The sequence below is a fragment of the Lepidochelys olivacea genome (genome assembly GCF_965140295.1).
Source record: "Lepidochelys olivacea isolate rLepOli2 genome assembly, chromosome: 25".
Classification (NCBI taxonomy): Eukaryota; Metazoa; Chordata; order Testudines; family Cheloniidae; genus Lepidochelys; species Lepidochelys olivacea.
The window spans coordinates 13,673,101-13,688,790 of NC_140435.1; positions in this window are offsets into that span (position 1 = coordinate 13,673,101).

Genomic DNA, 15,690 nt, shown 5'->3' on the forward strand with positions numbered 1-15,690 from the left:
GATGGGCACTCCTACGCGCTACAGTAATACAAATAATTCATACGAATCTATTAATTTGCATATGTTGTTAGAGCAATCACCTTCGATTTGAAGCTGTTGCAGCATCAGGGTTTGGGGGGTCTGTATTTTAAGTGCAGGGCTCACAGTTGAAGTTCCTATTTGGTGCACTTTGAGCAGGGGATGTACTGCCACAAAGGGCATGTCTAGCCTCCAATCACAGGGTGTAACTGCAGCTCACACAGACGTACCTGAGCTCGCTTTGATCTAGCTGGCTCAAGCACTGGAACAGTGGTGCCGTATTAGCATGGACGCATACAAGCCCACCTGGAATCCCGGGTAATTACTTGCAGGGCTAGCAAGCTAGCTCAGGGCGACTTGCGCCTCTAAGAGGTAGTGGGCCCGTGTGACTCATTATCTGCTGCCCAAATTGGTCTTACGGAAGGCACCTGGACCTTATAAAGGGGGAAACAGGAAGAGGAAATGGGGTAGTATTAGAAAGGTGTACCATTGCCTGCTGGAAGACCCAGGGCAGAAAGAGAATATAAACCACTAAGTAGTTAGCAATTATAGTTAGTGGTGGATATAGATTATTCAGCCAAGTCTCCTTTGCCATTGAAAGAAAGAAAGAAAGAAGCTGGGGAAGCAAAGCTATAGAGACTTAGACGATGCCTGCAGGGTTCAGAGAGTGGAAGGCTGCTGGAGAGCCCCTGGTTGCAGGGAACAAAAAGCAGGCAAGAGCCAGGGTGGAGCTGAAAGGCTCGGAGCCTCTCCTGGGAAAAGAGGGAGGGTGGAGTGGAGTGGAGACAGCAGGGAGGGTGGAAAGACTCCTGTTGGGGAATGGCCCTGGGAAGAGGAGGGTTCTCTTCTGGGTGAAGAGGGGGAAGCCCTACAGGACTGTATGTTGTTGTGAATTGTAAATTAGACCCAGAAGGGGAATGTTTTAACAACTCTGGACAGGTGGAGGTGATTTAAGGAGCCCCTGAAGAGGGTAAACTGAGGGCAGGGCCTGCGGCACCATGCTTTGCCAGAAGGGGGTGCTACAGGGCAGGCATGCCCAATGATATATGTGCTGAAACTCACTGCTGCCAGCTAAATTAAAGCTAGCTCAGGTACATTGACAGGAGAGGCAGCCATGCCCTAAGAAAATGAGTTTCTCTGCTGTCCAAGGATGCAGTGTTGGGGTACCATTGTGAGAAGGTAGCAGATAGAATTCCAGCAGCGGATACACACGCGCTTACAGAAGTAACGATGGAACAAAAGCATCTTTCACAAGCCATTCGTCGAAACGCCTGCAGCTCCGACTTCGAGAGGAGGGAAGTGACAGCACTAAGGAAAGTGCTGCCTGAATCCAGAGCACTGTAATGAACAGAAATGTCACAGAGCTAAGACCAGCTACCTCCCAACAGCTCCTGTTTCCAGCCGTGATTTCTAACGATTTGGCACTTATGGGACACTTGACATCTTGACAGCAGCTCTGAACAGACATTTCAGCTTCACCACATCCCCTCTGTCCCTGCTGTGAGGTAGGTCAATTTTACAATCCCTCCTCACAAATGGGGAAACCGAAGCACCAAGCAGTTCAGGGATTTGCCTCAGGCCAGTTGCACTGTGGTGGGGTTGGGATGGGTAGGGTTTTATTTTGGGCCCATCTCAGAAATAAACATAGAATCATAGAATATCAGGGTTGGAAGGGACCCCAGAAGGTCATCTAGTCCAACCCCCTGCTCAAAGCAGGACCAATTCCCAGTTAAATCATCCCAGCCAGGGCTTTGTCAAGCCTGACCTTAAAAACCTCTAAGGAAGGAGATTCTACCACCTCCCTAGGCAACGCATTCCAGTGTTTCACCACCCTCTTAGTGAAAAAGTTTTTCCTAATATCCAATCTAAACCTCCCCCACTGCAACTTGAGACCATTACTCCTCGTTCTGTCATCTGCTACCATTGAGAACAGTCTAGAGCCATCCTCTTTGGAACCCCCTTTCAGGTAGTTGAAAGCAGCTATCAAATCCCCCCTCATTCTTCTCTTCTGCAGGCTAAACAATCCCAGCTCCCTCAGCCTCTCCTCATAACTCATGTGTTCCAGTCCCCTAATCATTTTTGTTGCCCTTCGCTGGACTCTCTCCAATTTATCCACATCCTTCTTGTAGCGTGGGGCCCAAAACTGGACACAGTACTCCAGATGAGGCCTCACCAATGTCGAATAGAGGGGAACGATCACGTCCCTCGATCTGCTCGCTATGCCCCTACTTATACATCCCAAAATGCCATTGGCCTTCTTGGCAACAAGGGCACACTGCTGACTCATATCCAGCTTCTCGTCCACTGTCACCCCTAGGTCCTTTTCTGCAGAACTGCTGCCTAGCCATTCGGTCCCTAGTCTGTAGCTGTGCATTGGGTTCTTCCGTCCTAAGTGCAGGACCCTGCACTTATCCTTATTGAACCTCATCAGATTCCTTTTGGCCCAATCCTCCAATTTGTCTAGGTCCTTCTGTATCCTATCCCTCCCCTCCAGCGTATCTACCACTCCTCCCAGTTTAGTATCATCCGCAAATTTGCTGAGAGTGCAATCCACACCATCCTCCAGATCATTTATGAAGATATTGAATAAAACCGGCCCCAGGACCGACCCCTGGGGCACTCCACTTGATACTGGCTGCCAACTAGACATGGAGCCATTGATCACTACCCGTTGAGCCCGACAATTTAGCCAGCTTTCTACCCACCTTATGGTGCATTCATCCAGCCCATACTTCCTTAACTTGCTGACAAGAATACTATGGGAGACCGTGTCAAAAGCTTTGCTAAAGTCAAGAAACAATACATCCACTGCTTTCCCTTCATCCACAGAACCAGTAATCTCATCATAAAAGGCGATTAGATTAGTCAGGCATGACCTTCCCTTGGTGAATCCATGCTGGCTGTTCCTGATCACTTTCCTCTCATGCAAGTGCTTCAGGATTGATTCTTTGAGGACCTGCTCCATGATTTTTCCAGGGACTGAGGTGAGGCTGACTGGCCTGTAGTTCCCAGGATCTTCCTTCTTCCCTTTTTTAAAGATTGGCACTACATTAGCCTTTTTCCAGTCATCCGGGACTTCCCCGGTTCGCCACGAGTTTTCAAAGATAATGGCCAGTGGCTCTGCAATCACAGCCGCCAATTCCTTCAGCACTCTCGGATGCAACTCGTCCGGCCCCATGGACTTGTGCACGTCCAGCTTTTCTAAATAGTCCCTAACCGCCTCTATCTCCACAGAGAGCTGGCCATCTCTTCCGCATTTTGTGATGCCCAGCGCAGCAGTCTGGGAGCTGACCTTGTTAGTGAAAACAGAGGCAAAAAAAGCATTGAGTACATTAGCTTTTTCCACATCCTCTGTCACTAGGTTGCCTCCCTCATTCAGTAAGGGGCCCACACATTCCTTGGCTTTCTTCTTGTTGCCAACATACCTGAAGAAACCCTTCTTGTTACTCTTGACATCTCTGGCTAGCTGCAGCTCCAGGTGCGATTTGGCCCTCCTGATTTCATTCCTACATGCCCGAGCAATATTTTTATACTCTTCCCTGGTCATATCCAGACATTTCCAGATCCTTAAAACAGAAACAAAAAAACCCTCTCAAAATCTGATTCTCTAAAGGAGCAATTTTCAGGTAGGTTTCATAAAGTTCCTTTGCTGGGCTGCCCGCTCAGAGTCAAGAGAGTGATTGCTATTGGTCACTATTTTTATTATGTATATTGCAGTCATAACACTAATAATCCCTCACTTTTATACAGGCCTGTTCATCAGCAGATCTCAAAATGCTTAGCAAGGGAAGTCAAAATCATTATCCCTGTTTCATAGATGGGGAAACTGAGGCAGAGTAGCACCTCTAGGTCAGTTAGATCAGCTTCCCATTTTGCTAAGGGCCGTACAAATGTACAGGAAATGACAGTCTCTCGGAGGTTATTTATTAATTTATTTACAGTAGCACCTAAAGATTGAGGCCCCACGGTGCTAGGCACTGTACAGACACCTCATAAAAAGACAGACCTGCCTCCAGTTGCTTACACTCTTGTCTCATGCCAAAGGGAGCTGGGGCTTCACAGCAAGCATACCGGTCTTATGAGCAGCAATGGCAGGTGTCTTTCTCCGCCCCACCTCTGCCATCCCGGACACATCTTGGATGCACAAACGGAACCAATCCTTTATTGGGCCATGCTCTCTTCCCTGCTTCTTGCTCCAGAACTACGGCTGATCCTCAGTGCGAATGCTGACAGGCGGGGATTTCTGTCTGCTCTGATAAAACCGCCCTGCCAGGATGCAAGAGAGAAAAGGCCCTGGCCCTGGTATTCCCAGAGGAGCCCAGCACGAGATGCTTGCTGGATCCCTGCTGCGGTGAAGCATTAGTCGATCAGCACTGGTGACAGCCACTGGGCGCTTGACACAGAGCACTCGCTGAAAGCAGACACCCATGGAGGAGGGACTGGGGGTGACATTGTAAACTTATCCCCCACACACACTCGACCGTGGCCCCAGCAAAGTGTTGCAAGATTGATGCCCACTTAGCAACCCTGCAGGCCAATGGCGAGACAGCTGCTTTGCCCTGCTCTCTGGAGCATGACGCCTTCTGTTCTCCAGCTGCTCTCCGAGGGGGTCAGGAGGGCGAATTAGATTCTGATGAGTGCAGCCAGCATGGGGCAGGATTGCCTGGTGTGCTGAGAAATCCAGCAACATGCAGCTGTTGCTGCCTGTCCGCTTGATGCTTCTGGGACTTGCCAGGTGTCCGAGAGGCTGGTGCTTGGGGCAGAGGCTAGTCCTTTTCCTTTGTAAGGTGTGGGGTGGGTGCTGGACCCCTTGCCTGCACAGGATTGCTGAGAATCAGCAGCCAGGGATTCCCTTGGAAATGGCAAGTGGGGAGCCCCAGCTCCTGGCCTGTGTCGTGAAGGCTCAGAGGAGTACAGTGCAAAACCAGTGAAGCAGATGGGGGAGTTCATGCAGGTGCAATAACACTCCATTCTGCCCTCCTGGGCGCTTGTGGATTTTTGGTGTCGCTGTCAGCTGAAACTATGGCAATGAAACACCCTGCCAAGGAAAAGACCTGGGGCCAAGTTCCCCACTGCCCTCTCCTGGGTGTGGTCATTCACACCGGGGGAAAAGTGGCTGTAAAATGCTGATTTGGTTTGCACCAATGATGCAGTGATATAAACGACAGCAAAGAGAATCGGCATCTAGGCCTGGAGAAGGGGGGGGGCTGGCAGGAAGCAAAGCACAATGAAGGGTACATCTATCTACACTGCAATGAAAGACCTGCAGCGAGGCCATGGCTGGCCTGGATCAGCTGCCTCAGGCTCATGGAGCTCGGACTGTGAGGCTATAAAATTACCATGTAGACGTTCAGGCTTGGGCTGGAGCCTGAGCTCTGAGACCCCGCGAGGCGGGAGGGTCGCAGAACCTGGGGTCCAGCTTGAGCCCTGCTAGCCTGAGCCAGATGACCTGGGCTCTGAGACTCAGTGCTGGGGATGTTTTATTGCCACATGGACATATTCAAAAGGTCTGATCCCGCCCTGGGTCTGGGCTCAGTGCTTGACTCCAGCTGTTCGTCATGCCAGGGTGGTTCATTATTTTAGAAGCTCTGAAACATCCCAAAGTTGAGTGTCACGTAGATTGTGAGGTGCTCAGATACTACAGGTAATAAGTAGTTGGGACAGATACAATAGTATCCTGGCCGAACCTTATGGAATCATGTGAAACCTTATGGAATGAAGGTTAAGACTTTGGGGAGTCCGTTCCCATGAAAACGCAAATGTTCATGGACTAGCGTGGGATTGCATGGAACCTCTTTAGGGGAGAGGACATGATTAATGAAATCTCTGGAAGATATTAGGGACTTCAGAGGACTTCGTGGCAGGGGGCAATATGAGCAAAGTGTATTTCCTAGGAAATACTTGCGGGGAAGGAAATGCAAATGACCCCCTCCCCCCCTCGAATCCAGCCTTTGGAAGCAGAGACTTATTGTTGCCTCTTCATGGTCAGTTCAAAGACCACCAAAGGGTGGATGAAACGTTTCCGGGCTGTGCTGGTTCTCATCTGAGGGTGTGATGAACTTGCAACCAGAGGAAAATCCCTGGGTGGGATTTGCAAGCACCGCTCCTGCCAGCGCCCATGTTGGAGAGGCAGGATCTCAGACCAGCTTAGTAGCACGAGGGTAGGTTCTTCTCTTGTTTTTAATATGTTTTCTCTGTAGTGCTTTTACCTTGAGAATAAAATATGGCTGTTTATTAAGAACTGTGTGATAGCTGTTAGATACTGTTGGCAATTGGTGGGCTGTTAGTCTCTGAAGAGAAAGCAAGAGAAGCCTGCTTCAGTAGCCTGTCTTTTGCTGAGAAGAACACAGGGAAGGCAGGGAACTGTTCAGGCTGGACATACCCTGCTCAGAAGGGAGAGAGACACACGTGTCTCGGCAGCCATGACAGCCCAAGGCCTGCGAGGGGGAGTCCTTGCTGGACCAAGGAGGAACACAGGAGCAGCTGCCCTGAACTGTGCCAGTGGTACTATAAGTAAGTACCATAGAGAGATGCCATTGCTGGGATGTTCTGACTGGCTTCCTCAGGCCGCGCAGTGACAATGGTGAAGCCCTACACAGCTGTGGAATAGTTGCAAATGCTTCCATCTTGGAGCGGGTCTGCGTTCACCGTGGAGAGCTTTGAGACCTGCGGTGGAGGAACAGGACTGTTACAGCAGCTCTCCCTTTACCCTGACTGCAAAAATACCGAATAACCATAGCAACAACATCCCACTTTTAGCAGGCCCATCAAGGGGGCAAGTACCATGGGTTCCCCCAATGAATGGGTTTTCCCATCTGCCGGGGTGGGGGGCAAAGGAGCTGGAGCACTTGCCTGCCTGCACCATTAGCACCCCGCGTTGCCAGGGCTTGGACTCTGGGGTGGGGAGACAAGACGCAGAGCAGCAGGTAAGGTACATCCATCATTATGTATGACTCACCACTTGGAGCAGGTTCCCAGCGGCCGGCTTAATTGTCAGCTGCTAATTTTAATGCAGCACATTTAGTCACTCCAGGCAGACAGCCGGTGGGAATGTAGCTCACATGCTGCTGTGACCCTGTGACCCATCCCCACAAATATAGCCTTCCCGAACAACAGCCAGCAAAACAACCCCACTCGCCTGGAGTTTCTGGGCAGAAAGGCAGCTGCAGCTCGGAAGAGCATCGCTGTCCTGCAGGGAATCTGCCCTTTCTCCCCTATTGAAGTAAAGGCTGGGCCCAATCCTCAGCTGATCCTGGGGTGGCCAGCAGCCAAACCTAAGAGCTGTTCTAATTTGGGTCATTTTGTACTGTCCCCTACAGTTTTATACCAGGGAAGGATCCCCCCACCCTGCTCCAAGGCCTACAGCTTAACGGCTAATTTTCATTGCTCCAATAGTGCAAAATGACCTACGAATAGGGCAAGATCTGTTGCACCTCCTCTAGAACATGCTTTGTAAGGACCTGGCTGTCTCCACTGCCCTGTGCTAGAACAAAATCACAGCTTCTCCGCTGTGTGCCGCTAAGAGCGAATGAAGAGCCTCCGTTAGCCCTCTGATCCTCCTGCTGCTAGTGCTATCTTCATGGCTGGGTTCTGGGTGATCATGAGGACCCAGACCCAGAGAGGTGAAGTGACTTGCCCAAACAATCGCAGCAAGGTGTTATAACCTCTTTCGCTGCCCAGTGTTGAAACAGTCGTGCAAAGGTGCTGGGGGAGGATGGGTTCTCCAGAGACCTTGGTTTACTCAGGTTTTTGGCAAACACCCAAAAGCCTTCATCCTGCAGTTGGAAGTTTATTGACCAAACACAAGAAATCAAAGCAAGGATTTACGTGGAAACTGCACAATTATGCAAAACAAACTTAATTAAAACCGATTAAAGTCTTTCTCCTTTTGGGTGCAAAATATCAGTCTCTTATTTTCACCAACAGTTTTCCTCTCAGGAAAAGGGAAGGGTTTAATTTTGCTCTCAGTCCTGATGTTTGAAGGAGGTTCGATTCTCCTGTTCCAAGGGACGGAGGGACACAAAGTGGAGGAGAGAGAAGCTAGAAAAGTGGGTGGGGGGGGGGGGAATTCGGCTTTTGTTGATGATCTTGGAGCCATGGGAGGCTGGTCAGTTACGAATGGATGCTTCAGGCTGGCTACGAAACCTGTTGCTTGGACCCTGGCTCACATTCTGGACAGGGATGTCATCTAGTCAGGTCCTTTCTCCTCAGACAAGGCAGGGCAGGATCATCTCACTGTTCTGAGGCCTATGTACAGCTGATTTTAGGATCTGATGAAAAGCTGAGAGAATGAGAGAGGGAATAGGAGGACAAATTGCTGGGCAGAAAGTAACACACAAAGGGAAGGGAAATGGAGCAGGAGCTAACCTGCCTCTGACTGGTACCCCTGTGGTGCTGATAGTTGGGTGTCCTCCCTGATGGGCTGAGGAGTGGGTGGCATGATGTTATAATGACTTTCAGGATTCACAGATGAAAAACAAAGGCCCCTAAACAAGAGCCAAGCCTGGTGGCCTTCCTCTTGGGAAGAAACTCCTTCGGACGGGTCCCCTCCTTCTGTCACGGGGTCAGGGAAGATGATCTGAGCTGGCGCGAGGTGAACTGAGGTGAGATGATTTTAAAAGTCTCCTTTTAAGGCCCCCCAAAAGGGGGGGGGGAGTGGGTGGCCTAGTTCATCTCCTCGTTATTTTGCACAGCAATTAAACCATTTCTATAAGGCCATATTTAACTTCCTATTTGACTTCATTTCCACGTTTTCTTAAGTCCAACGTCAATGCAGTCCTTGAACCATAGCAGTAGGCAGTTTTGTTTGGACTAATTTAGTCTCTCTCTGGTTTCCTTGCACCGTTTATAACATTCATTATTGAAAATAACTTGACCTACTTTTCATGGTTAATTCCTAAGCAGGCAAAAATTATAGACTTAATTGTTACAACAGCACGGGGCACCCGCCCTCCTTTCATTTGATGGCACCTTTTAGGTAAGGATTTGGAGGCTTAATGCTGGTGTCCAGGCCAAATTCCAGCATTGGGTCATTTCATCCTGCCTCCTTACGCATCCCCTGTGGTTTCGACATACAAGTTATTCTTTATTTCCCCTATCTAAAACTGCATCTGTGGGTCTGAACTGCTAGCACAGGAACAGCTCCCCTGGTAGCTTATGCTAACGGGTGGCATCCTTCCGCATGATAAATGGAAAGGGCTGTTAATGTTTTCTGTATTGGAGTGGGGGGCTACCTTATATGGAGAAATGGGTCTAGAACTCGGACACAGAGGGCCACCTTCTGCCCCCTCATTACTTCTATGTAACCCCACTAAAGTCAAGGTGGAAGACAGACCCACGTAACAGAAAGAGCTGAGCAGACCCTGTTTCAGCGCAAGAAACCAAGTCGCGTGTACGCAGTTAAAACAACCAAGGGCCAGATGGTCAAAATGATGATGATGTCTATGACAGTAGCACCAAAAGACCCTCACTGAGATCGGGGCCCCATTGTGCCAGGTGCTGCATAGACACAGAACGAGAGAGCGTTCCTGCTTGGAATAGTCGGCAATTTTAACAGATTTCAGAGTAACAGCCGTGTTAGTCTGTATTCGCAAAAAGAAAAGGAGTACTTGTGGCACCTTAGAGACTAACCAATTTATTTGCCCCTCTGCCATGTACATTGGTCAAACTGGACAGTCTCTACGTAAAAGAATAAATGGACACAAATCAGATGTCAAGAATTATAACATTCATAAACCAGTCGGAGAACACTTCAATCTCTCTGGTCACGCAATCACAGACATGAAGGTCGCTATCTTAAAACAAAAAAACTTCAAATCCAGACTCCAGCGAGAAACTGCTGAATTGGAATTCATTTGCAAATTGGATACTATTAATTTAGGCTTAAATAGAGACTGGGAGTGGCTAAGTCATTATGCAAGGTAGCCTATTTCCTCTTGTTTTTTCCTACCCCCCCCCCCCCAGATGTTCTGGTTTAACTTGGATTTAAACTTGGAGAGTGGTCAGTTTGGATGAGCTATTACCAGCAGGAGAGTGAGTTTGTGTGTGTATGGGGGTGGGGGGATGTGAGAGAACCTGGATTTGTGCTGGAAATGGCCCACCTTAATTATGCACATTGTAGGGAGAATGGTCACTTTGGATGAGCTATTACCAGCAGGATAGTGAGTTTGTGTGTGTGGTTTTTGGGAGGGGGGTGAGAGAACCTGGATTTGTGCAGGAAATGGCCCAACTTGATTATCATGCACATTGTGTAAAGAGTTGTCACTTTGGATGGGCTATCACCAGCAGGAGAGTGAATTTGTGTGGGGGGGTGGAGGGTGAGAAAACCTGGATTTGTGCTGGAAATGGCCCACCTGATGATCACTTTAGATAAGCTATTACCAGCAGGACAGTGGGGTGGGAGGAGGTATTTTTTCATATTCTCTGTGTATAAATAAAGTCTGCTGCAGTTTCCACGGCATGCATCCAATGAAGTGAGCTGTAGCTCACGAAAGCTCATGCTCAAATAAATTGGTTAATTTTAACAGACAAAGGGAAAACAGTTGCAGAGAGGTGGAGTGACTTGTTTGCAGAGCTGGGGAAAGAACCAAGGGTTCCTGATTCTGAGGGCAATGCCCTACCCAGTAGACCGTGCTACCTCGCTACCAAAAGCACAAATGCTCCAGGCCAGATTTTCAAGTGCTCAGTGCCCACAGCCAGAACCGCAAAAGAGCTCAGCTCCCGGTTAGGCACCTAAATAAGAGCTGGGTTTTTGAAACAGCTCAGCCTCCAGCCGGCTTGGGAACAATGTGGCCCACTAGTTAGCGTACCGAGATGGGAGCTGAGCCCTGCTGAACATGTGGCCTGCGGTGTTGGGGCTGGCTGAGCGCTTCTGTTTTCTCTACAAATCCAGACCAAAGGGCTCCCCCTAGAGGTAGAAGGCAGGCTCTGTCACCAGCTTTCACATCTGAAAAACAGCAAGCTGCTGGGGGTGAGTGTGAGAAGGAGCTAAGGAATAAATGAGAGTCCCTTAAACACAAGGTTTTCTCCTCAGAATGCCAAGTAGCTTCCATTTTTAAGTCATCAGCTACTTTCTCTTCCTAGCCTTTGTCGGTCTTGTCTATTTAGATGGTAATCTCTCCTGGGCAGGCCCTGTCTCACTCTGTGTCTGTGCAGCGCCTCCCAGAATGGGGCCCAGATCCCAGTTAGGTCTCTAGGTGTCAGTTCCCACCAATTTGCATGCAGACACCAAGCATACAACTTGGTATGTACATAGTGGTATTTGTACTTGGTAATACATACTGGTATTTGAGAGACCCGCAGCAGGACTCCGAAAGGCAGATTTCCTGCTCAAAGCACAGTGCTACCATGAAAACTGACCAGGGTGCATTCTTATGCAACAGACCTGCCCGTTGCGTGTGTTTTCCCCCAGTCCTCTCTGCTGGCCGGTGCCAAAAATGCCTTTTTACTGAATGCAGAAGTAGCATCACGCTAGACCAAGAATGACAAATAGACAAATTTCAGAGTAACAGCCGTGTTGGTCTGTATTCGCAAAAAGAAAAGGAGTACTTGTGGCACCTTAGAGAATAACCAATTTATTTGAGCATAAGCTTTGGACAAAGGTGAAACCCCACCCACTGTATAGCTCAATCTCTGGGTGGAGCTTACTTACCTCTAACAGAGACCTGTCGCATTTACACTTTGGCAACACTTGAAGAGCTCGTCATGCCATAAATCCTCATTGAATTGAACCAAATACTGATTTTTGTTCCTTCCTGCCCTGCAGAATCAACACGGCAAAGAGAGAGTGAAAGGGGTTGTACATCTTCAACAGAAGTGTTTACTTAGGCCGTTCTATCTGAGCAAAGGTACTGATGACTGCGGGGTTGCATAGGGTCACTGATTTGGCCTGCAGAACCTTTATTACAGGTGATGATGCAAGAGGAGGAAAAACCCCAGCTGGACCCACAGATCTCAGGTTGAGTTTGCAGTGCTGACAGTAAGAAACACCATCTTGTTCCTTGCAAAACCGAACACATTTGAGACAAGAATCATTGCAAGACACTTGTCAAGGAATCCCAGGATGCACAAAGTTCAGCCTAAGATTGGCTGTTTCCTACTGGAACTTTCTATTCATGCCACTAGTTCCCTTTGTCTTTGATTATTAATTAATTAATTATTTGTATTGGTAGCAACTATGGCCCACAACTGAGATCACGTCCCCGTTGTGCTAAGCACTCTACATACACATAGTAAGAGACAATCCATACCCTGAAGAGCTGACACTGTAAATAAGAAGAAAGATAAAGGGCAGGAGGGGAAACAGACCTGAGAGGTGAAGTGACTTGCCACATATTACCCAGCAGTTTAGAAGCCTAGCCAGTAATTGAACCCAGGTCTCCGCAGTCCACTTTAATGCCCTATCCACTAGCCTTCACTGCCTCAGAGGCGTGCCAGCCCCTTTATATTCCTGGGTTGGAACTAATAGGACCCCACCTGTTCTGCCTGCCAAGATGAGTCAGTAGAATTTCTCTGCCTCTTTATCTAGGATCCTAGATCCTGATGCTCTGTTTACAAAACCCTGCATTTTGAGTATAAAATTGATCTTTAACCTCTGCAAACCCTTCTCAATGGGTAAGACCTTTCACAGGAAGACAGAACCTTTCAGACCCAGTGCTTCAATGCTTATTTCAGTGCACCAGAGAACAAAGTGCCAAAGCTGAAAAGCTGCCCTGCTTGTTGGGTTTCCTTTTCAGCCTTCACTGTTTACAGTATGAGTAGCCTTGGCAGGATTCCCTTTTTATTTCTTATAATATTGATGAACAATATCGATGTTTATTTTTAAACATCTTATTTTTATCAATTTAAATGTTCATAGTTGCAGGAAACTAATGGAGGAGGGGTCAGACAATTATTCAATGACCGCAGATGCTGAGAATCAAAGTTAAAGCCTCAGAACCATTAAAACCCAAATTGTCAACATCACAGGTCAAAATATACAAAGCAAATGTCCTTAAATCAAACTCTAATAAGTTCTCAAGCTGTAGTTTTCTTACCCTGCCACTCTGTACATTTTTATTATCATCAATGGAAATATTTTTTGTCGTTTGCATGTGTATGGTGAAATTGACATTTACCAACACTAACTGATAAGAATCTAATCCTTCCAAGCCTAAGCCTGAGAGAGTGACCTAGGGCCAAATCAGATTTACATCAACTGAGCATCTGGCCCTTAAGATTTGGTTTCTAGTACTGTATCTATCTCACCTTGGCACAGCTGCTTCCACCATAGCCAGATTGGATACTCATTCATTATTGGAGCAAATCACCATCAGTTTCAGTTGGAAGTTGGTGATTTTCACAGAAAGTACAACTACGCTCTGGACTATACAGAGCTGAAGGCCCTGGCTTTTCAGGTAAGTGGTGACCCAGTGTCCACATTCAAACAGCAAGGATAATGTGCTAACAACTGATGTCTGCACCCTGTGCCTGCGTCGCCTTACACTCCTGTGAACGTGGTGGTCTCTCTGATGTTTATCACCCTAAAAGGTGAAAGGATGAACGAATCTGAGGACAGTTTCTTTCCAACTAACAATTCAAACATTGTTAATAATAATATTAAATCATTAACGATTATTTTCTTCTTTTGCTTGGAATGTTAGCCACCCCATTTTAAATGCTGCCAGGTACCGCGGTGATGGGGGCCTTAGCAATGTGAGTATAATAATCATTAATGGTAAAGGGCTAGATTGTGATGCCTTTAACTGATCGCAGTCACAAGCCACCTACACAGGGAACAACTATTTGATAATGGGCTCCTTGGTGTACCAGACAAAGATCCAATGGCTAGAAGTTGAGGCTAGACAAATTCTTGCTAGAGATAAGGTGTAAATTTTTAACAGTGAGGGAAATTAACCATTGGAATAATTTACCAAGGTCATGGTGGGTTCTCCATCACTGGCAATTTTTAGCAAAGAATAGATTTTTGTTTGTTTGTTTTTTTAGTATATGCTCTAAGAGTTATTTTGGGAAAGTTCTATGCCTGTGTTATTTATACAGGAGGTCAGACTAAATGATTACAATGGTTCCTTCTGGCCTTGGAATCTCTGACTCTGATGACCACTTTCTCATGAGTCCCACTGAAGTTACACGGAGGTTGAGAAGGTTTCCTTGTGGTGCTTCATTCTAAGTAAACCAGGACTTTGCATGCAGATTTAACTGCTCTCCCTACTTGAAGATCTTAATCCTCCACTATCGCCAGCTTTTCTGCACTACATTCCCTTCTTTTGTGACATGCATATCTCCCTTTTGTCCCGCTGGCTCATTGCCCATTCTCTTAGTATCACGAGGCCTGTTGATGATTTGTTTGTTTGGGCTGAAGGGCAGAGAGGACCTGCTGTTGATTATTACTTGTGATCATTTCTAGCACAGTGTTTGTGCTTTACAAAAGGCAGAGTGCTGCACATTTCCCTGTCCCAAGGAGCTTATGTAACCCACTCTAGGACAGTGGGGGTCTTTGTCCCACTCTACCAGCTGGTGTAGAAGTTAAGAGCCCATTACAGCTGTCAGCTATTACAGTTACTCCTTTCAGAGTAACAGCCGTGTTAGTCTGTATTCGCAAAAAGAAAAGGAGTACTTGTGGCACCTTAGAGACTAACTAATTTATTTGCGCATAAGCTTTCGTGAGCTACAGCTCGCTTATGCTTTTTAGTGCTGAAAATCACAAGTGAAACACCCTGCTGTCAGCTCAAACAGGTCCCTATACTCCCAGGCTGAGGCCAACAGCTTCAGGGAGGGGAAGGCCTGGAGAACCAGTAAGAACTGAGGAAGGATTTGGGGGAGCAAGTTGAGAGAGAGGGGGCTTGGTGGGCAACAACTGGGAGACTTTGGGATGTACAGAACTGGCCTCAAAGCAGGCAAGGGATTTTGTACAGCCCACACATATCGCCTTGCAGAGGCATTCAAGCCATTTCTTGATAGAAAAAAATCACATGGAAGGGGGCTTTATACAGTGACACTGTCGTGCAAAGGGAAGAGAGGAGATCTGAACTAGCCAAAGCCAGGAGGGATCAGGTGGAGCTTTGGTGGCAGAAGGAGGAGGTCGCCGTCTGGAAGAAGCCATCTCAGCTACTCTGAGGGAGCTCTAGAGGAGAAAAGACACAGCTCAGCAGCTCCCTAACTCCTGCTCCGATGGGGGATTCATTGTGGTACCCACCAGAACCCAGATGCTATAACTAAACTGGGGCCAGTGGAGCCAACTACAGCGGAGATGACTGTGCCTGGGATGCAATGCTTCATCTCGACCCACGTGGGCTGGAGGGGCAGCCTACGAGGAGGATGGCCTCCCCAGCATGCACTGCTCCATCATGATCTCCATGCACAACTCCCAGCATGCACTGCTCCATCTTGCTCCTCATGCATGGCCCACGGGGATTAGGGCTCCCAGCATGCACTGCTCCATCATGATCTCCATGCAGAGCTCCCAGCATGCACTGCTCCATCTTGCTCCTAAAGCGTGGCCCATGGGGATTAGGGCTCCCAGCATGCACCTCTCCCTCAGTCCAGTCCACTTGTGCAGCCCAGGATCAGGTCCTCGTATGCACGCCTCCATTTACCTCACCCTCCCCAATCGGTTCAGTGGCACCATCACGTCCCCCCACCATCCAGGTCACTGGCACAGCACCATTCCCTCAT